Source organism: Emydura macquarii, unplaced genomic scaffold (genome assembly GCF_026122565.2).
Source record: "Emydura macquarii macquarii isolate MOO-44397 ecotype Brisbane River unplaced genomic scaffold, CSIRO-AGI_Emac_v2 contig_2171, whole genome shotgun sequence".
NCBI lineage: Eukaryota > Metazoa > Chordata > Testudines > Chelidae > Emydura > Emydura macquarii.
In genome coordinates, this window is record NW_027132308.1 from 2,263,727 (window position 1) to 2,287,715 (window position 23,989).

Below are 23,989 nucleotides of genomic sequence, written 5' to 3' on the forward strand. Positions count from 1 at the left end.
AAGACATTATACCTTACCCAGTACAGACTGTAAACATTTTATGTCATTAGGTAATGCACAGGCTTTTTTACACCATAACAGCTTTATTTATCTTCTGTGTTTTGCATAATTAGAGCTGTTAATGAGGCACTGCTGTAAGGTCTAGATATCTATTCCTTTCTCAATGAATTCATTTTTGCTGTCTCATTAATGCACTCAAAAAACTGAAAATTGTATTTTAATTAAAGGCTAACCTACATCTAGCTGGAGTCATTAAATAGGCTGATAAAGAAAGTTCTCGTATTTTCCTTGGAAATTGTCAGTCAAGGGGAGAACATGAAAACTAAAATGGCCCTCTCTCATATGGTGAAAAAAGAGAATGGTATATTATTATTCTCATGTTTGTTTTTCCTTTCTAAAATTATTTATTTTGTTACTGCTTTGCATCCAGGAAAGAAACAGCCATGAAAACAGTAATTTTTCTAATACATTTTTTAAATTTCTTTTGTATCTATTGAAATAATTTCATTCAGTGTCTTCCACTTATAAGAACATATTTGGTGGCAATGAAAAAATGTCCTTATACCCAGGAAGTGCCAAAGAAACATCTCCAACTTCCGACTCCTTAAACTTCTCTTTGTGTCCTCAGCAGTTCTGACAAGCCCAAGAGTTAAGAAAATGAGTGATGCCCAAAAATCATAAGATTAGCTTAAAAATCATAAGATATTCAAAAATAATACATTTTGGGTCTTTTTATTTGCCTTCTCATTTTTAAGTCCTTAGGATCTGCATTTCCCAGCTTTTCTTTACAATCAAGAGGACTAAAAACATACTTTAGGTGATTGACCTTTTTTTTAAAATACATAACCCCAAAATACATGCAATAAAATCATAAACTGACAAGATTGCTCCCGTTCCTGATCTCTGCAAACTCTTTAAGAAATTAATCATGTTACACCCTTCATTTTATAAATTTGTGGTCAGAGAGCAAGCCATTTTGCAACACATACACAAGAAGAACGAAACCTCCACCTTAGTTTTACCAGAAAAAGATAAAGAATATTTTTTGCATTGTTTTCTGTGGGGAAAAATGATTACTTTGGCTGAATTAGTTTTAAAGTATGCCTGATAATAGGAAACTCACTAATAGGAAGTGATAAACAGACCATGAAGCCAAAATAAATAATGCATGTAAACAATCAAACAAATAAACAAAATGTACAAAATATAAATATTGTTTAATATTGAATATGCTTACTCATAGATGAAAGAATATATTTGTTTAGGGCTTGTCTACATAGTGGGGCAATGCAATCTATAGGAGTGTGATTTCTAAAACACATTAATGTGTTATGCATTAATTGGTCCTTGCTGGTGCACACTACAGTTTCCCTAGTGTTCTTTACTGTAGTACTGTGCATTACATTAAAACAATGGAACCATTAGTGTGCACCAGCAGGGTCTAAGTGGACCAATTAATGTGCACTACATTGCGCTATAGAAGTTGCACCCCCTCCAATGCACATTGCTACAGCGTGGAGCCCTTACTTTCCTTCTACCCTATTAATGTGATTTGGGACCTGCTCTTTTGAGAGACCAGCTGTCTCTCACTCTCTCTCTCACCCTTGCTATGCTGTAGCAGCTGTGATCAGCATAGCACCCAAGCTAGACCCCACTTAGTTTAAAAGAAAAGCTGTTGGTAGGATGCTATTTTGTAAGCCTTCCTAGATTTTGCTTATCTTTGTCCAACATGACCCAGAACTTTTACTTTCATGACATTCCCCATGGCCCATTTGCCCAATGACTGATGAGGTGTATCATGATCAGTGGAACTGGAGTCAGAAGACTCATGTTGCCTGGATGAACTGTTATTGAGGGGACACTAATGGAACAGGGAATACAGTGAATTAGTCTGGAAGCAATTCAGGCACATGGACAGAGAAGTCCACAGGGTTTAATTTAGTTCCACTTGCATAGTTTCATAGATTCCAAGGCCAGAAGGGATCATTGTGATAATCTAATCTGATCCTCTATATAACACAGACTATAGAGCTTCCCACAAAATGATTCCTAGAGCATATCTTTAAAAAAAAAAAATTAAATTAAATTAAAAAAATCCAATCTTGATTTTAAAAATTGCCAGTGATGGAGAATCCACTATGACCCTTGGTAAATTTTTCTAATGATTAATTATCACCACAGTTAAAAATGTACACCTTATTTCCTGTCTAAATTTGTCTAATATACTTCCAGCCATTGGATCACATTATACCTTTCTGGTAGACTGAAGAGCCTATTATTACATATTTATTCCCCATGTAGCTAACTGTAGACTAATCAAGTCACCCCTTAACCTTCTCTTCATTAAGCTAAATAGATAGAGCTCCTTGAGTCTCTCACTATAAGGCATATGTAATCCTCTAATCATTCTTATAGCTCTTCTCTAAATTTTCCTCAGTTTATCAATATCCTTCTTGAATTGTGGACACAAGAACTAGACATAGTAATCCAGCAGTGGTCACACCAGTGTCAAAAACAAAGGTAAAATAATCTCTCTACTCCTACTCAATATTACCCTATTTATGCATCCGAGGTTTGCAGTAGCCTTCTTGACCACAGTGTTGCACTGAGAGCTCATGATCAACTGATTATTAACCCCAACCCCCAAATCTTTTTCACAGTCACTGCTTCCTAGAATAGAATCTCCCACTCCCACCATGAAAGTATGGCCTACATTTTCTGGTCCTAGTTGTATATATTTATATTTAGCCATATTAAAACACATATTGTTTGCTTAAACCCTGATTAACAAGTGAGCCAGATTGCTCTGTATTAATGACCTGTTCTCTTCATTGTTTACCACTTCCACAGTTTGTGTCAGTTGCAAACTTTATCAGTGATGATTTTATGTTAAATAGCATAGAGCCGGGAACTGATCCCTGAACGACCTCACTAGAATCACCCCCCAATTGATGAAGATTATTTCCATTTACAATTACATTTTGGGACCTATCAGTTAGCCAGTTTTTAATCCACTTGTTCAACTTAATCTGCATTCAGCTTCACTCTTCTCAAATGACACGTGGTGACAGCATATGAGTGGTGAGTTCTCTGCAGTGCAGCTGCTGGCACAGAGCTCTATCTAAGCCTCCTGGAGCCCTGGACTTTGCAAGCACAAATCTAGCCGACAATGGAGCCAGTGGAAGGAGGAATTCCGGCCATGCACAGACCTGGCCACGCAGGAAGATGACAACAGCAGGAAATTAAAACTATTATTTTACCTTACTGCAGAACAAGGCAGACAGTTCTGCACCACACTAAAGCTCACCACTGCTTCAAACCTCACAACATTCCTAGGAGCCCTGGGGGCCTATTGTTTCTCAAAGCAGAACGAAACTGTGGAGCGACACCAGTTTTTCACGAGAGCCCAACCTGAATGGGAAGAGTTAGACTCCTATGTTACTGCATTATGTAGTGGCTGCTACACGTGATTTTGGGGACCTGACAGACTCCATAGTTCAGGACAGGGTAGGCAGCAGCACTTGGGATCGTCACCAGAGGGAACAGCTGCTCCAGGAAGGCAAATTTCCATTAGACAGATGCTTTGACCATGCAGGAGGAGCCTCAAGAGAAAAGATGAAAGCCCTAGGATATACAACAGCCCAAGAAGAACATGCAATGAGACAGCAGCAAAGAAAAATAGGAGGAGGGGTGAGGACCCATTCCCATAGTGAGGTGCATTAACTGTGGGAGACAGCATGAATGAGTAAAGGAGAAGTGCCCCCACACTAGGATAGAACTGCAAGCAATGTGGCAAGTTGAACCATTTTAGCAGTGTGAGCAAAACTAGAGGAAGGTCTCAAAAAGATTGTCAGACTTGTACAAGAGGGGGATAGCACATCAGACAGCGGCAATGACATCCTTGTGTCTGAGAACGTTTCAGGATCAGGCTGTCAGACAGGAAAGCAACAAGGGACAATACCAACCGTCATGTATGCAACAATGTTAATAGACTTATGTGATTTCAGTGGATAGTGGGGACTCCTGCAGTGGGATTCCTCAAGGTGAATTGAATTCAAACACAAAGAAGTTTGTGATGGTGGATGGTAAGCATCACAGACCCCTCTTACAGAATACAGCCACACAGACAAGGATCTGATCAGGGAGCAGCCTCAGAATTTTACAGCTGCAGTGCAAGAAGCAAAAGGGGGAGTCCCACGGACAAAGGGGAAAATTTTAAAAGCATATGGAGATGTTTTTGAAAGATGACAGGTGCATCAAAGGAAAGATTCAGCTGAAAATAGATTCCACAATAGAACCAGTGTGCTTATCACCAAGGAAAATCCTTATGGCACTACATAACCCAGTGTGCAAGGAGCTCAGAGGTCTGCAGAGGAGGGGTATCATAGCACCAGTAGAAGCCAGTACAGCCTGGGTAAGCAGCATTTTGGAGGTAAGGAAGCCATCAGGCAAATTATGCATGTACATAGACCCAAAGCCATTGAACTGGGCATTGCAAAGATGCCACTATCGACTGCCCACATACTTTACTACAGTGATCCAGGAAAAAGAATAAAACACTGAACCCAGAAAAAAATGCATCTTAAAGTGTGTGGGACGACATACATTGAAGATCTGCTCACAGCAGAGGGATTGAAAGCAGATCCCAACAATATCAAGACAGTCAGAGACATGCCAGCTCCAGTGGGTTTGAAAGGAGTACAGCGCTTCATAAGAACGATACATTTTCTGTCCAATTTCTGTCCACACCTGGCTGCAGTAGCAGAACCCACATGTCACCTCCCAAGGCATGATGTTGAGCAGGATTTGGAAGGTTCCCAAAAGCAAGTATTTGACACCTTCAAACAAATGATAATGGGTGCCCCTGACCTGAAGTTCTAACAGCCAGGAAAGTCACATACTCCTGTATGATGCATTAGAGAAAGGATTGGGGTGTAACAATTTTGAGGAACAGACTTTGCTTATGCCAGCAGAGTCCTGTCAGAGACTGAACAGGGTATGCCTAAACAGAATAAGAGCTACTTATTGGCTGTGGAATTGTGGAATGGAACATTTTCCTCAGTACACATTTGGCCACCCAGTAATAGTGCAATCAGACCACAAATTCCTAAGGACAATCATGGGAAAGCCCCTTCTTAGTGCACCAATGAGATTGCAGCACATGTTATATGCCTCTGGTGCTATCAGGCGGACATCAGATATTGTCTAGGATTATTACTAGCATTAGCTAACACTCAGAGCAGGGGGACATATAGACCCATCATCATTGAGTTGGAGGCAGTGGATCAGGACCTTGAAACCCAGTAATATGCTGCACTCTCTCACAGTTTCAACAGTCAAGTTGTTGGAATCAAAGAGACTATGGAAAATGAAAGGCAGTCAAGACAGCAATATTAGCAGGATGGCCCGAAAACAAAAGCCAAATACTAGTAGAAGCAGAATCATATTTTCAAATTAAATATGAGCTGAGCATGCAGGATGGAATCATAATTTTGAGAACAGAGAGCTGTTGTCCTTGCCTCATTACATAAGGATGTCATGTGAAAACAGGCCCAAAATTAGGCACTGACAGAAGTCTTAGATGGACTTGAGAAGATGTTTACTGTCCAGGAATGATTACACAACTCTGCTCCTTGATAGAAGGATGGGACAATCTGCTGTGGGGTGTGATAACCTCCAGCAGAAAGAGACTATTACCACATGAGCTGCCCACCCAAATATGGGGAAAGGTGGGAACAGACTTTTTTATCTTCAAGGAAAAGCAGTACTTGATTACAGTGGACTACTATCTCAACCTCCCAAAAATTTGAATAAGGCATTCCAGACACTATATTCACTGACAATATATCCCAATTTGTCTCAGAAGATTTCAAAGAATTTGCACCCAAATGGGAGTTAGACCACCACATCTCCTCACAGGCCTTAAGAGTTAGGACATAGCTTATGGAGATATATACTCAAGCATACTTTTATCATGGCTATGGAATTCATTATCCTGTAGATTCTTCCTTTTCTATTGAAACAGTGTTATAATAGTCAAGACTGAGTTTTACTTAGTATTGTATTATATTTGTATCTTACTCTTTGTCAACTTGAAAATAATGTGCTTAACTGAATCTCACTTCCTTAAATTCTGTAATTGGATTTTTTATTCTTCTCTGTTACTTGTTTTTAAAAAAGTGAATTTTCTTGCCTGAATACATTTGACAATATTAAATGTATCTGTGCTTGATAGTCATCCACTATTTCCCCAGTGTCTAAATGCTTAGCTACGGGGGTACATCCAAAAGTAGTTTCATATTAGTTCCAGTTTCCCCCATTTGTGGCTACATACCTAGTAAACATCCCTAAGCACCCACTTCCAAGCATTTTCCACAGAGATTTTTATCTTTGATTCTCCCTTCAATATGCTTAATGTCACCTCAACCTATTGAATGTAACAACAGGTAGCAACCTGTCCAATCTTTTAAACAAACCCAACAATGGACTTCAGTTTTAAATGTGCTGATTTAAACATCCGTGAACCACATACAACTATTCTGATTAGAATGTTATAAGCATAAGACATGTTCCCCCCCTCCTTTCTGCTCCCTATTTCATGGATTTCTTTAGCCAGCTCACTAGGAGGCACTATTGCCTGGAGCTTTTTCTGAATTAATTCACTCTTAAACCCACATACCCGTCTGATCCATCTCCTCAGAAGCACAAGAGACAGCACATTTTAAAATAAATAGAATGGATTGGCTTGTTACTTTTCCCATTTTAGTTCGAAAGCATACTGCCCATCAAAACATAGGTTGAATTTTTTTGCAAAAAGTTTTGTGAAAATTTTGTTTCCTTTTTTCATTGAAAGTTTGATTTTTTTTTTTTAAATTTTCAATGAGCACTTCTGAAGAGATTAGTTTCTTTCTTTTTTCTGTGATAGAAACAAAACTATAATTGTGCAGAATGATGATGATGATGATGAAGGGTCAGATTTGTAAAAAGCCTTGTGGGTATTAGGTGCCCCGGCACTCTTGAAAAACCCATTAAGCACCTATCTAAAACTTTAGGCACCTAAATACATTTAAAAATATGGCCCATAATGACACATCAAAACCTGTGTAAGGTCATGTCTACATTAGTGAACTTATGGTGGTTCAGCTGTACCGGGGCAGCTATACCACTGTAAGATCACTCGTGAAGCCACTTTATGCCTACAGAAGAGAGCTCTCTCGTCAGCATAAAAAAAACACCTCCATGAGTAGTGGTAGCTATGTCGATTGGAGAAGCTGTCTCGCAGACATAGTGCTGTCCATACTGGCGCTTATGTCAGTGTTACTTATGTCGCTCAACGGGGTGTTTTTTTTCAAACCCAGGTAAATTATACCGACAAAAGGAGTAATGGAGACAAGCCCTAAATCAGTCGATATACTTCTCTTTTTCACCTCATCTGATGCTGCTAGATTTTAGAAGTCTAGGTATTTATGACTTAATTTTTTTCAGAAATGTATCCTTATATAATGCTTCTATCATTTGAAATACATATGTAAATCTCCCTTCATGTTCATTTTTAGACATGTCTTTTTCCATGTTTATAGGTTGGGTTAAACCTCTTTGAAACAGGGATGGAACCACTGCCCTTCATTTAAGATAGTTCTAAGAAGCCATTAAGCTCCTTTGCGTAACTAGATAGCTGAAATAATAGCAGCCTCCACCCGTATACACCTCCCAAAAGAATGGCCCATGATACCTTCCAGAACAATGGCCCATTCTGGTACATGTGGGTGGAGGGGTTTTGCTGAAGATTTGTGTGTCTGTGAGGAGAAATGCCAGGAAGATAAGAGAAGCTGAGAAAGAATGAAGCATGGAACAGGAAGCACCAGATAGAGTCTGAATAAATACAGGGAGCATGGCCCTGAGAAAAGCCTGAATAAGTACAGGGAGCATGGCCCTGAGAAAAGCCTAGAGATAGAGCTTTTGGGGGGGGGGGAGGGGGGGTTAGTGCTGCCTAAGAGGAGCTTGGAGCTATGAGCAAAGGAACTGCCTCCTGCTGTTTGATTTCTTTTGTATTCAAGGAAACAGCATCTTGCACATTCTTTGTAAATAAATGTGATTGCATCAGAGATGCCCAACTCCATCATCGTCTCCTAAACAATCTGCAAGACTTCCATCTGGTCAAAGGGATACCACTGCAATCATTTCTGTGCTGTAAAGTAGGTCTAAAAATTAGCACAAATATCCATTTGTTTAACAAGTAACAGTGAAGAAGGATAAATCTGACTACAGAATTTATGGAAGTAAAACTTATCTGAGCAATATTTAAAGTGCCAGTAAAAAAAAGATTAATGTTAGACACTTGCATATTGTATTTTAAAGATGAAAATATATTTACACTTTCTGGAAATTCTTAATAGAAAATATATTAAGGAAAACACCAAAGGGCAGTTCTTCACACACAAGAACCTCTTTTGGACTAATTCACGACTTCCTTTACAAACAGACTTCTGGACTTCACATCTTTACCTCACTTCCCGGCATAATTTGAGATCAATCCAATCCATTGGTGATTCTATAATACTGAAAAGTGTAATATACTACATCCCTAAATGTCAACATGAATTCTGTTCCTGACCTTGGATTCAGATACTTCATCCTGATCAATTTAATGTGCAAAGTGCCTTAAATCTCTCATAAAAGCTTTTCCTAATATTAAATTAAGTGAAGATATCTCAAATGCTTAGTGGCTGATTTTCCCTAAAGATGAAAATCCAAAGTAAGCCAACTTAATTAAGAATTAATTCCCTTTAAACCACAACCTGAATTGTTCATTTCTACTTCCGTCCCTGATAAATTATTTGTGGCATGAAATGATCTACCAGACATGGGGGCAAATTAATTAAGATGAAAAAGTAATTTCATATAACTTGTCAGATTCCATCCTGTTTTTAAATTTCCATGTACTAATAAAATGGGTTAGCCTCTTTACAAGGCTATCTGTTATGACATCTCTATTCCTTTACATAGGACCCACTTTACCAACTTCTTTATTACAACACTTCTCTCTCACTATCTGACTCAAAGGATGAGGTGTTAAAAGACAGGCTCATCCTATGTAAGTCCTCCCACATGAGGCTGCTTAGCTAGCTGTTGAACAGGTGCAAAGAACCTTAGAGGACTCAACATCAACAATGTTGAAAAAAATCTCTGATCAAGTGATCTTTTTGCCCTTGAACAAAAAGAGAAGAAGCTTCTTCAACCAACTGCAAGTTATTTTCTTTTTGGAAAACTAACATGGTGTTTTGGCAGCTGAAAACACCAGGAAAGCTAGCAAACCATATTGGGAAATATTCACCATGGAAGGCTCTGGAACAGAACCTTAAGATCCCCACGTGGGAGTAGGAAAAGATCACAACAGTGATATGCTGCTAGTATTTTAATAAATGTTTTCCTCCTTAGCTCATTACAAACCAATGTAGCTGGATACATGTAGTTGTAGAGAAGAAGAGAGAGAGGTAGGGAATGTTTGTTTTTGTTGTAGTAGTTTTTTGTTCTCCTGTTTAAAAATGTAAATGTTTTCTCAACCAAGGAATGAGGCGATATTATTGGACAAATAAACATATTAAGCTGCTCTTTTTACTAGGAGTGTTTTTGCTGTGTTCTCAAAAAACATGCTGAAAATATTGACAATATGCATGTGTTTAACATATGTAACATAAAGAGAAGGAAAAGACCTTTTTAGGGGGATCTGGGGCTTTTCTCCTCCAGCAATTTTTTTTAAAGTATCTACCATCTGGCACAATCTGGTCCACTACAAAGGCAACAAAAACTGCCTTCCCCCCCCCCCCCCCTAAGTATTTTAATCTCTCTATTTATAAGATCCAGGATAATTTAACAGTCCAGAGAACAGGTTTCAACTCCATCACAGGCAAGAAAAACATCCTACCTTCTCTTCAGCATGGTGGCAGATATTTAACAAGAAATACATGGAAACCCAAAGAGTACCTTGAATGATTTTTCCATTCTTGCGTGGCTATCTATCATAAGCATATGCATCTAGTAACGAGTAATGAGAAATGACAGCACAGTCAAGATATTAGGGCATGAGTCAGACAGATTTGAAGAAAAAAGCCACAATTTTCAAAAGTCAGATCCTTAAATATGGGTTTAGGTGCTTACCTTAAGCAGCTAAAAATTAGGCTTTTAAAAGTGCCTAAATTATTTAGTAGCTCAAGTCCTACTGAAGTCAACCTGTGCTCCTAAATCATTTAGGTGCTTTGGACAATCCAATCTTTAGATGCCTGAATATGGACTTAGACCCCCAATTTTAGGCTACTATTCTTGAACATTTTGTCTGTTATCTCTGATTTTCATCGCTCATACGAATGCAGAGCTTACAGTAAAAATTGAGTTTCTAGGACTAGGTCATCAGTCTGTCTAAATATTGAACTTGTTAGGACTCCCAGTGTAGCCACCAGTGATATAGCGGAACCAGTACTCATACTGGTCAGCATATTTTTCTAAAATTGCACAGTGCAGACAAGGCCAAACATGCACACAAACATGGAAGGCTAATTAGAGGAACTGTCCTAGTGTTCACAAAACAAACAGATAGTAAAAATATTGATACAGAGTGTCTTAAACAATGTTTCGTTCTGATAATTGAATTCATTTTCATAGCTCAAATATCAGAATGTTGCTGTAGATATCGCTATGTGGTATAGCAACAACAATTCTTTAAAATAATGCTAACTGTTTAAAGAGACAAGCCAATGCAAAGAATATCTTTAGTGAATATGAAGGTTGACATCCTGGACCTACTGAAGTCAACGGGAGTTTTGCCATTGACTTTAGTGGAAGATGTCATTCCAGATGTCCAAACCTAACAGGCTATTCCTGGGTGTGGCTCATGACAAGAGGCTCTGCTAGGACATGTAACATTCTTAGGCCCCAAGACTGCAAGTCAGACCCTACCCTTGCATGCAGCCATAATAGAATCAAAGAGGTTCTGAAATGGTGCAGGTTTCTGTCCATTCAAGATAAGTTCCTTGGTCCTCAAACCCACATGTAGCAATGAGGTACATGGTAATTTTTAATAAGTTCTCTCCCTTACCATCACATCCTATCAGTGCTCCCTCCTTTCCAACAAAAATGTAATCTACGTTGACAAGAATGTGCCTGTCCAGGGACAGTGTGAGCTTTTTCCCTGACAAGAAAAAGATGGCATATGTGACCCATATGCCCTAGGCACGTACAGGTCACAGTACCTATAAAAATCAGTTTTTGCAGCCAAAACTTCAAGTTGTTGTCAGATAGAATGTGCTGAATCCCATTATGAAGTCCCAAATCTGAAACAACAATAGCATGTAAACTATCTCCAGAAATAAGCCGTGTGGAACTTGTCCCAGTGATTTTCTTCAAGCTAATAAACTAATAAGATTGATTGATCCTTCGAGCAACAGTCTAGTAGTTTTGGCTCTATCCAACCCAGAGCAGTGGTCCATACACGTTTACACTAACCTAGAGCTGGTTGAAAAATGGTGAAAATTTATGAAAAAATGTAATTTAAAATAAAAGTGACCAGCTCTATAAAGCAGGTCAAAAAATGGAAGAAATTTAACTCTCTCTGCCCCAAAACCATGAAAATGTTTTTTGACATTTGAAAAATTCAAATCATGTTGACCAACTCTACACTAATCAGCTCAAAGAGCCAAGGACTCCTGCTTGTAAGCTCTTTGGGGCAGGGATCCTCTCTATTTTATTTATACAGGGCCTGCCCCAGTCTCTAAGAGCTACCACAGTAGAAATAATAAAGTAGTTAATAATAATTTGTTAATAAAATCACATTAAGATATACATGGAGTAGCTCTGTGACGGCTTTGTAAAAAAATATAATAATGAATTCATCTAATGTAGTTCAAAGTTAACCTGTGGCACATCCCTTCACTCTTTCAGAAGAAGAAATCTCCTGGCTGGAGCAAGTAGGAACTGTGCTGAGACTTTTCTTTTCAAGCCTGTTTTCCCTTGGTTGAAGACTCCCTAAAGTTTACTGAACTAAGCTAAAGCCTTAGAGTTAGTGGGTCTTGCTCACACACTGAACCACCCTTCCACGCACGCTCATGCCCCTCTGGATGCATCTGGATAGAATCAGCACATGGTCACTGCTCTCTGTGCAGTCCAACAGCTACAGGCCCCCACCCTACAACAGCAAACTTCCCAGCATTGAGAGCTCAAAGAGTGAGATGCAAGCACGGCTGAGCCCTTTCAGGAATGATGGCACCTGCATGAAAAGGGATAGCACAAGAATGCAATCTAAACACTACTCCAATGTCATCTTGCTCTAACTCTGCATAGCCTCTCCCTCCTCCACCACGTGCAGAGTTCAAACATCCTGGGCATGGTGGGGAGACAGCCTGCTCCTGTGACAAAAGGACAGCTCTCTCCTGGCTCCCTCCATATCCTTGGGTCTCTGCTGTTCCCAAGGGCCTAGTTGCTTTTCAACAGTTTTAATCTGCTGATTTTATGGCTGCTTCCCTGCCATCATGAAATGCAGTAGCTGCCACCTCCCCAGTTCACACTGTGGCTTACAGCAGGCATCTTGCCCTCCTCCCCTACACAGCAGCACCTGTCCCTGACTCCATCCCCCCATTCACAATGAATCTTACACTTCCGCGAAGTAACCTTAGTCCCTGCAAGTGCTAGAGTGGAGTATGAGGCACCGAGGTGAACTACTTTCTAGACAGTGAAACGAAGAAGAAAATAAACCATCACCACCGTTTGATCTAGAAAGCAAACTCTGGGCAAGGCTCCTTGTCACCAACTGGACAGGAACTGCTCCCCTTTGCAGTGTCCCTACTTTTTGTACCAGATTGAGAGAGAGAGAGAGAGAGAGAGAGAGACTTTTGCATAGGATGACCAGATAGCCAGTGTGAAAGATCAGGATGGTGGTGGGAGGTAATAAGCACCAATATAAGACAAAGCCCCCAAAATCAGGACTGTCCCTATAAATTGGGACATCTGCTCACCCTACTTTGCATGCAGCAGCCATAATAACTGCACCCTTTCTAGTTTAAACCCTTTCTTCACAGAGCCCATTTAAAAAGACTCAGCCAGGTGGAATGATTCACAGTTTTCTATTCAGTGCGATTTGCAATGCAACTTCTCACCCTGAACCAATAATTATTCCAGGACACATGAATGGGGAAAGAGAAAAATATATCTCTGCTATTAAATCCTACAGTAGTTGCCCCCGCCGACTTTCAGACTTTGTTTTAGGCAGAGACACTTCATGTAACTCTTGAAAGTGCTGAAAAACACTAACCAAAAAGGACGTGGGACCAACCTTTTTAACAGAAAGTGAAGAGTATACATGTGTGTGTGCATGCACCCACACATATATAATAATTCACAGCAGTTAGACAGACAGATCCATCAGACTGGAAGGGTAATTCCCTGCTAGCTGTTTATTTGAGCCCTTGTGATGACAGTGTAGAATATCATGTGGAGATGCTGTGCCATAGTCTGATACCATTTACAGCAGTGTAAATCTGGACTAACTTCATCAAATTAAGTTGAGTTGTACTAGTGGTGTAAGTGACAGCAACATTTGGCCCAGGGGGATGTTACATATGAATGTATTTTGTTGGAAGCAAATTCAGATATCATCTGCATTCCTCTCACACCCAAGTGATTGATTAGATAGTCCCCAAGGATCTTCTATGTCTGTAATGGTGCTGTTGCACCATTTGCTTTCAGATTTAGACAGCTTCTTAGCAGAGACCTATAAATGTCACTTGCTGCTATCAACAGAGACAGCTAAAGATATCCCCTGAATAATGGAGAGCCTTCAGTCATCTGAAAGAGTGAAGTGGTGATTCAAGATGGATGTGTAACTAAGTGACATAGGGCCTGCAATTAATCCAATGCTTTGCCAATTCATGAAGGCTTTTAATTTGTTTCTGTGCTACTCAAGAATATGTAAATAGTCTCTAAAATTACACATTTTTCTTTAAATTACAGATAAAAATAGCAACACAATGGGACGTATATTTGTAAGGAAAAATACAAATGGAGCATTAAAGCTTTGGTAGCATCAGCTGCCAGTTTTACTGGATATTATTTGTTGATAGTGTAGCTGCTACTGAAACATATTTTAGCAGAAAACAGGTCTAACATGCACAGATTTCATCATTATTTATTTTTTAACAGAACCTGTCTTACATAGTTGTCAGTTTTTTGAACAGGTCTTTGGACTTGAGTAGTAAGATTTTTCTTTTAAGTGGAGTGTATGCTTGTTTTAGAGGGAAGAGTGCTCTTGAGAGTATGATGATAGAGGACTAGCAACAAAAGCACCTTAGCCACAAGCATCAGGATGTATGGGAGGAAAGGGCAGATCTCACATCAGAAAGAAAGCTCTAAACGCTGGAAAATGTTCATTGTATTAGATCAGAAGATTAGTAGGAACACTGTGTGATTCATTAACCTTATGAAAGATACAAGCTAATAAAGGGTTAATCCAAAAAAAAAAAAAAAAAAGAGATACAATGGCATGCATAATGGATGGATAATGGAAAGCAGTAATGATACAGACTTAGAGGTGACACTGGACAAGGAATGAGAGTAGAAGGCAGAAAAGCAACTGCGGTAGCTCCTAGAATTTTTATATTATAATATATATATAATCTTCAATGCAACATAAGACCTGGGAATATAATGGAGCATGCTGCTCTGGCCTCATTAGTCAATGATCTCTTCTTGTCCCTGGACCAGAATCAGGACCCCATGTGCTCTGCATCAAGCTGGACTTAAGTTTTGCACCAAGACTGAACATTCTATAATAGTTTCAGCTTTTTAAAAAATATTTCCATTAAATTAAAGAGGCGTATGAATAATATAATCAGGGTAGTATTCTTTGTGCTATTCGAATTGGAATAAAATAGTTTGTTGCACTCCTAAGTTTTTCATTTACAACTTGCTGCAGTGATTTGTATGCATGCATTTTATAAGTTATTGGGGGAAGTTAGAGAATTTGGTATCTAGATATGAGACAGCTGAGCATTTTGGAAAGGTATGAGAAGCAGTTTGCAGTTGTGGAACAGCACCTTAGTTGGATGGTAAAATGACAGCACTGAAAGAGTTAAAGCAGCAATGACATTAGCATCTTTATGTCTCAGACTCCATATCACATAAATAGGACAGTTCACATCTCAGAGCTATTGTTTCAGGGTCTATGAAGACATCATGTTAGTTGTTTATACTCCGCTTATTCTTTAACTTGAGTTCTATAACACCTTTCTGGGAAGTGTAGATACTTCAGTAAATTCTACAACCACAGAATGGCAGCATAGGTATGCCCTTCATCAAAATTAAGTGTCCGTGCTGATTGTAGACCACAATTGTTTTTGACATAGCTACTGAACTTAATAGAAATACAAGGACTCACTCTTCCTACCACAATGATTTTCTTGTTAGTCCTGGTCTACAAACATAGTTGTGGCAGTCTGACTAAAAGGTGCAACACTGCACTGATTAAATTAAACAGGTGCAACTTTGCATGTGGACAATTTAAACCTGGGTAAGAGGAGTTTAGTTTGTGAAATTGCTAACAGATCCAAGCCAAACTCATGCACATCAGATTTAAATATCCACACACAGATGTTGCACCAATTGAAATGGCTCAGTGCAACACCACTCCTTAAGTTAAATTGGTGCAACTGCTGTACGTCAGTGAAGCCCCAAGAGAAAACCAGAAGATATTTGATGATTGCCATGAAAGTGCTCTCATGTAGACTGCCATAGAGCTGTCTTCTTCAACATCTAAACACTCCTTATGGTTCTGTTACTGCCAGGGAAGGAGCAGTGCATACTTGGAAGAGTGAAGCCCTAAACACTGAATTTTTGTCTAAAGTGGCAGATTGCCTGGAGTGGCTTCCGTCCCTACCATGGATCATGACAAAAAGGTATTTATATACAGTAGTTACCTGGCTGTTGGCAAAAATAAATTTTGAGCTGTGCAGTCGTTTTAGTTAGAATACAAAGTAACCACTCTGAAAAATAGTGTTGCATGCCTCAATCTGACAGAACCAGTTTTTGGACTGCACATTCTGAAGTGGACTGGGAGCACACAGGACATCCTAGAAAATTAGGCAAGCTAGAATAAAATGTTTGCTCCATGGAATAGTTTTTACAGGCTGGAATCACTATATGGACACCTCCTGAGGAGCTGCAGCATATCTTGGTGAACAGAGTTTTCATATAACCCTAAAACTTAGACCATCCTACATTGCCCTGGGCTGTGAAAAATTTTTCAGCCAGTGAGCTTAGTTATGTCAACCTAACCCCTGATGCAGATAAATTGATTGAATAATTCTTGCATTGACTTACCTATCACCTCTGAAGGGGGTAGATTTATTACAGCAATGGAGTAAACTCTTCTGTTGCTGGAGTGTCTAAATTACAGTGCTCCGGCAGTGTAGTTCAAGTGCTGCAGTTTTGCCACTGTAGCATGTGTAGTGTAGACATACCTTTAGGTTAAGATACTGGACAATAATTTAAGGGATCTGGGTTTAATGTCTGGGTCTACTACAGACTTCCTGGGTGACCTTGGACAAAACCCCTAGAGTCTGCTCCAAAGCCCATTGAAATCAATGGCAAACTTTCTATTGGACTTCCATGGGCTGTGGAGCAGGCCCTTCAATTTCTCTATGCCTCACTTCTGCAGTTGTAAAATAGGGATAATAGTTCATCCCTATCTCCCAGAGGAGTTGTGAAAATAAATTCACTAATTGTGAAGTATTCATATCTGTGCTGAGAAATGCTATAGAAAAGCATAAACAAAACATTCTAGCATGAAAATGAGTCCCAAATTTTCTCTCATCAGAACAGGTAGAGTATAATTACCTAGGGAGGTGGTGGAATCTCCATCCTTAGATGTTTTTAAGACCTGGCTTGACAAAGCTCTGGCTGGGATGATTTCATTGGGGGTGGTTCTGCTTTGAGCTGGGGGTTGGACTAGATGACCTCCTGAGGTCCCTTCCAACCCTAATCTTCTATGATAATATGCTCATGTTGACCTTCAAGCAAAAGGGTTTCAAGGGCTGAGAGGGAGAGCACAGAAAGCATAACTAATTTCTGTAGATTATATATCCTCTTTCATATGAGAAAATTATTTCTTAATTGAGTCTCTCTCTAGCTGCAGAAATAGGAAAAGAGGAATTTCATACCATTCCTATTGGGGATTTAGAATCTTTTACTTCTTATCCTATCACCATCTCAAACCCATTTCCTCATTCAAAGTCTTACTATGCAATTACAATCCCTTAAAAATGGAATTAAGACAACAAAATGTTTATGATCAAACCTATTATAAATTTAATTGGATTTTTCAATGGCAGACTAGAGAACATCACTTTTCTCTACTATGTTATCAGTGTCTTATTTGAGTACATAAAATATACTGCAATAAATAAGTAGTTCTAAAAGAAAAATACATACAAATAATAAGGTCAGATCCACATCTGATAGAAAGTCACACAAGCCAAGAACATAGAACGATTTGCACCAACTGAGCTATTCAGATCAGTTCTGTCTCAAGATTTTGTACGGTCATCCATAATGTTCGCAAACCTTCCAGGTTGGTGCAGGGATAGGATTAACAGAGTTCCCTTATAACATTCCATGAACATGCAACATTCTTTCAGCGATACTCATTATTGGTACTACCAATAATATTAAATATTAACTAGCAATTGTGAGCTTATAGTAGAAACAAATGAATACAAGCTGATAATATTATTAATGCAAAGTGTTCAGCAGTATTCAAAATAAAAATGGAGGCAATTCCTGCTTCAAAGAGCTTATACCTTAAAAAAGACAGATATGGAAAAAACAGGTAACACTGCTAATTAATGGTATATTTATACTTGTTTAGTTGTTGTTGGATTTTGTTTTTATATGCATTGTGGCAGGAGCAAGTCTTCGTGTTTTTTACTAAAGCTTTAGGACTGGTCTACACAACCCCACAGTTTGCACTAAAGTGTTGTGCTGTAACTGCCTCATGTAGATCCTGCTAGCATGACCTAGGTACCTTTCTAGGTCTGAAAGATAGAGAACTCCTAAATATTTTGGGCAGTGAGCCTGATTCTGTAGTCACTATATATCAACAATTCCCACTGAAGTATATACAATTGAATTATAGGTAATGGTTGCCTAATCAATCCCCTGCAGTTTCCATTCAATATTGAATCCATGAAACACAGGATGGAGAATAATCAAAGAGGTTGCTTTGTCCACTTTATGCTATATACTGAAGAAGACTTAAGTTGTTTTTAATCAGTGAAGAGATGGTTGATATTTCAGTCATCCTGGTGATAAATAGACGCATCAGATACATACAAAATTTGTTTAGCATATCTTTAAATTTGACACATCTGTTGGTTCTTCTGTTGACCCATCCTTTTAGCAGGTGTTGGAATCCACAAAGAGCAATAACCAATCAGCATGACTCAGTGTGGCAACTGTAGCTCATTAAATCCATTGATGTAAGGGAGATAGTAATGGCTCTGACAAAAGCAACTGGTATCTAGGAATTAGGGGAGACTTTATAAAGATTTGTGACTTTGTTTTTAACCAAGTTACCCATATTGGTAAACTGCAGGAAAATCAATAGATGTTGAGGACACAAGAACCCTACCTACTAAATATGATCATCTAGTCTCAACTCCTGCATAATATAGGCCATACAATTTCCCACTAATAATTCCTGCTTCATCTTCTGGTTGTGGGTTCTTTCTTGTCTGGAGAAAATCCTAATTTCAATCTGGTTTTCTTGGATTGCAAATACTTGGCTAACATGCAATCTCAGATTTAATTTCTGCATAGTGTTTGTCTTGCAAGTAAGATGTAACCTTCTCTACTGCTAAGGCTGAAATTAATGTCATTTTTCATTGTATTATTTCCAGAGCTAAAAAAGGTATTCTCCAATTTGTTCTCATTTGTGCTTCTTCTAACAAATGTTTCTGCGCTATCAGCTATATAGTAATATGTTGACTCTGTGGTATGTGCCCTGCCTCTCTCGATCTATGAGATGCTCCTTTATGGAGACCTGTGGACATAGGCTTCCAGGGGAATTTGATGATAGGGATGGAAAGGAAAGTGCTGGGTGGGAAATAGCTGCTTTCTGCAGTATGCATCCTTATCTACTTAGCTATGCACAGGAAGTGCATCTTCCCTGCTCTACCACAGACTTCTTGTGTGCCCATGGGTGAATCATTTAGGCTGTATGTGTTTGTCTACACTACAATTAAAAACCCATTACTTGCCAGTGCCAGCTGAATTTAAGCTCAGGCTTGGGCTTGGACTGAAGCTAGGGGTGCCAACATTGTATTTCAAGAACAAGGGACTGTTTTCTTAGCACCCCCACCAGTCCCTCTCTTGATACATCATCAATAATTTAAATAAATAAAATAATAAGTGGTACTCACCTACATTCACCTAGGGTATTTCTTGCTGCTTTTTGTAGCACTCAGCAAGTCCCAATCTTGCTATACAGAGATGGAAAAAATAAAGGGCTGGCCCTTGTAAGAAGGGACTTTTGGCATCCCGAGCTAGAACCCAGATTCTAGGACCCTGCAAAGTGGGAGCATGCCAGAGCTCTGCTTGTAGCCTGAGCCTGAATGTCTACACTGCAATTAAACAGCTCCTTAGCCCGAGCCCCATGAGCCTGATTCAGTTGGCAAGGGCCAGCTGCAAGTTTTTAATTGCAGTGTAGACATACAAATGGGGAGCTGAGGCACTAAGGATAAAACGGGGATAATAGTATCCCTAATTTACAGGCCTATTGTGAAGATTAATATATTAAAGATGGTGAGGCACTCAGATGCTACAATAATGGAGGTCATACAAGTACAGTCAATAGGTATTTGAGCAGGTGGTGTTGGTTCTTTGTTGTTGATAGCAGCTGTGGCTTTCATAGCTGTGGGGGAATTAGCCAACAAGGGAGCCATCCATGCATTAGGAATGGGAAAAACAGGGCTGCTATGCAAGGTTTTAGAGATCAAGTTCCTGAGCCCTACTCATTCCATGGGGTAAAGGGTAGCCATCTCCCCCCAGGAAAGAGGAGATTAATATAATCTCATGGAGTTTCCTGCCCCACCACATATGAATCTCCCACAGGAGATTAAACAAAGCTGTGAATTACTATTTTTAAAAACAAAAATACACCAAATTATTTATATGTCCTACTTTGTGTTCTTAAAAGGCATCGAGGGCTGTGCTAAGTGATGTTTCCTAAATTAAGAGAATAAATCATGTAGGTATTTTTCTATTTTCTCAGGGAAAAATATACTTAATAAAAACATACCTTTATATTGTATTAGAGCAGAAACAAATTTCCAGTGCTGACTCATCTCTCTGGTTTCCATTAATTCAAATTTATATGCACACGTGAATAGTCAAATATCTTTATAAGATCTATGGAAGTAAATGTTATCCACATAGGGATCTTATTTGAAGTGAAAAAATTTAATTTGTTCTGAAATTAGCTCTATGGAGTTCAGCAGAAAAAAAAATTCAAGGGCCATATCAATCTCCAGCTGCCCAAGAATTAAAAGTATTTTTTGTAGATAATACTTAGTGCTTTTGAGGGGGCATATGTAATTTTAGATGTGATTTATTGTTACCTGTAGTAAAGTAAAATCTTCATTGAACAAATGAGGGGTCTGGGACCGCTGGTCCATGTCATTATATCAGGGGTTCTCAAACTGGGGGTTGTGACCCTTTAGGGGGTCATGAGGTTATTTGGGGGAGGGAGAGTCACAAGAGGTCAGCTTCTGTGCATGCCAGTAAGGATGGCATGTCATGGGGGGGAGGGGGTTCATCACAGCCTGAAATATTTTCAAAGGGGGGGTCCCAGCAAAAAAAAAGTTTTAGATAAAAGTTTTATAAAAAGTTATAGATCCAATGACTCCTCCTTTGGCCACCCATGGTCTGCCACCAAGTCTTATCTTTCAGGTCTCAAAGTTTCTTCAAGTATTTAATCAAGTTATTAATACACAAGGCAGTGTATAGAAGATTAACTGAAGAAAGAAAACCCTAAACCACTAAAAGCTTCAGCAAACCACTCTTCCCAGTGAGCATGTCAAACTTGAAATAAATAGCAAATTTCCTATTAGTAGTGCCAAAGCTTTTTGTCTATGTCCTCCAAAAAAGACAGCTAGACAAAGTGTTAAGTAAAATGGGGGGGGGGAGGGGGGAACAACACACTAACCTAGACATGGTGCCAGCTCAATCTGCATTCCCTCCCTTTACTCTATTGTGGCAATGGAGAAATTTCAATTTGTCAAAGTGGACTACTATACTGATTGTATAATTTCATTGAGATAATAACCTAGAGACTTTCTAGTTAAAGAATCCCATATCAAGTAACTTCTCAGCTTAAACTGTACCTTTCTCAGATATCTAATGATATCCTGAGCTTCCCAGTTAAAGAGGCATGAGCACATACTGCTTTTAGTGTTATTTTTAGGATACTGAGAGGGGTTTTAAATAAGTTGTATAGAAGGGATTGCTAGACAGGATTGATAGGAAATGACACTATAATGGGAAGCCTTTCTATGGCCAATTCCCTGTCAGATTCAAGCTCTAGTAATTTGTCGATCCTGTTTTCTGCAAAGTGAATTCCTTCCATGCCCTTAGCACCTTCTCTCAAACCCAAGATCCTGAGATGTTGCTAGAAAATACTGTCCTCAAGATCTTCTGTCTTTTTGAAACTCAATTAAATTAGCTTACAAAATGCCAATTTTTTCCCATTAGAAAATACCAAATCCAGAGCACTCACATCTCACCTGATTTTTCCTAGTTCTTTGATTTCAGTTGTAGACACACTGATGACACTTTTGAGATAGCAAAAACAACGAGAGACCTGTAGCACCTTAAAGACTAACAAGTTCCTGTGGGCATAGGTTGAGGTTGACGGTGGGGTGGAAATTATTGAAATCCCGGCAGAATTCTTCAAAGGACTACCATCAACATCAGCCTGGACCAGTCCACACAAGAAATCCACTTCCTGGACACTACAATACAAATAAAAGGATGGTCACATTAATGCCACCCTATACTGAAAACCAACTGAGCTCAATACATACCTTCATGCCTCCAGTTTCCACCCTGGACACATTACACGATCCATTGTCTATAGCCAAGCCTTAAAATACAATTGGATTTGCTCTGATCCCTCAGATAGAGAAACACCTACAGGATCTCCATAAAACATTGACAGAGCCAGACGGGTACCCAGAAGTTACCTACTACAGGACAGACCCAACAAAGAAAACAGAACACCACTGGCCAACACCTACAGCCCCTAGCTAAAATCTCTCCAACACATCATTAAGGATCTACAACCTATCCTAGCAGATGATCCCTCCCTCACTCAAGCAGTGGGAGGCAGACCTATCCTTGCTTACAGAAAGCCCCCCAACCTGAAGCAAATACTCACCAGCAACCGTACACTATACAACAAGAACACTAATCCAGAAACCTATCCCTGCAACAAACCCCGTTACCAGCTCTGCCTGCACATCGACTCTAGTGACACCATCGCAGGTCCTAACCACATTAGCCACACCATAAGGAATTCATTCACCTGCTCATCTACTAATGTAATGTATGCCATCATGTGCCAGCAATGCCCCTCTGCCATGTACATTTGCGTAGTGACAGTCTGCTTTGGCCAAAGAATTAATGGACACAAATCACACCTAAAAAATGGTAACATCCATAAACCAGTCGGAGAGTACTTCAATCTCCCAGGACTTGAAAGTTGCCATACTTCAACAAAAAAAACTTCAAAAACAGACTTCAGCGAGAAACTGCAGAGCTGGAACTCATATCAAACTTGACACAATGAGACTGGATCTGAATAGGGACTTGGAATGGTTATCTCATTACAAGAAGTAATTGTTCACACATTCTCACCTTCTAATCAACGGTTGTGAATAGGCCTCATCTACCCTAACTGAATTGGCTTTGTTAGCACTTGCCCTTCCCATTGTCGTTTCTTACCTTTGGATGTGTATGTGTATATACATATACACACCCCCCCCCTCCCATCCGTGATTTCCATTTCAAGCATCTGACGAAGTGGGTTGCAGCCCATGAAAGCTTACATCCGCAGAAATGTGTTAGTCTTAAGTTGCTACAGGAGTCTCGTTATTTTTGCTGTATACAGACTAACACAGATACCCCTCTTGAGCTTTTGAGATAAAGTATGTTCATTGTGGGTTATTGTGCTAAGTTTGGAATAAACCTTAAATAAACCTCTCACCCAATATATTTCAGGAGCAGGGATGCCATTTTCAGCTTTTAAATATTTGTTACTAGATTCCTTCTCCTAAATTTAGATGCTGAAATTCTCATTTGATTAATTTTTACTCAGGTTTTCAGGCTAAGCTGTTGTTGGGAATACACTTACAGGCTTCTCTGCTGTTATCATGGATGGGTATGTGATGTACATCACTTTAGTCACAACTGGTGAAAATAAATTCACGTCAAATGTCATTTGCTGGATTTTTCTATTTATAATAAAGAAGCATGAAGGAATCTGTAGCCATACAAGACATATGACAACCACATTTGTAGTTGTATAGAAAATAAGAGATAGGTGTCTTTGAGGAGTGACAACCAACTCCCAGTGCAAGATTCTTAGTGCTGCTACACATAGTAGGAATACTAGTGTAATCATATGAGCACAACATAAGTTAGTGCTGTAAATGTCTCAAATAGAGATACATACCTGTAGGTCAGGTGATTTGTACAGTGACATAGTAGGGACTCCTGGAAGCTCCACTTTCATTCCAGTTTTACAGAAAAATCATGCAAGAATACTGTTAACTCCTCAAAAAAACATAAAGGAAGGGGGAAGAATTTTTTAGAGGGAAACATGAAGATTTCTCACAGAAAAGTGCTTCAAGGGAAAGAAGCAAGGAGTGGATGACATGGTGGAAGCTTCTGC

General features: G+C 39.2%; 1 long non-coding RNA gene across 1 annotated transcript in view; it reads right to left on the reverse strand.

Moving 5' to 3' along the window:
- Nucleotides 1-23,989, reverse strand: part of LOC137160204 (uncharacterized) — a 44,941-nt gene that overhangs the window by 15,239 nt on the left and 5,713 nt on the right. The gene's annotated exons all lie outside the window — the stretch shown is intronic.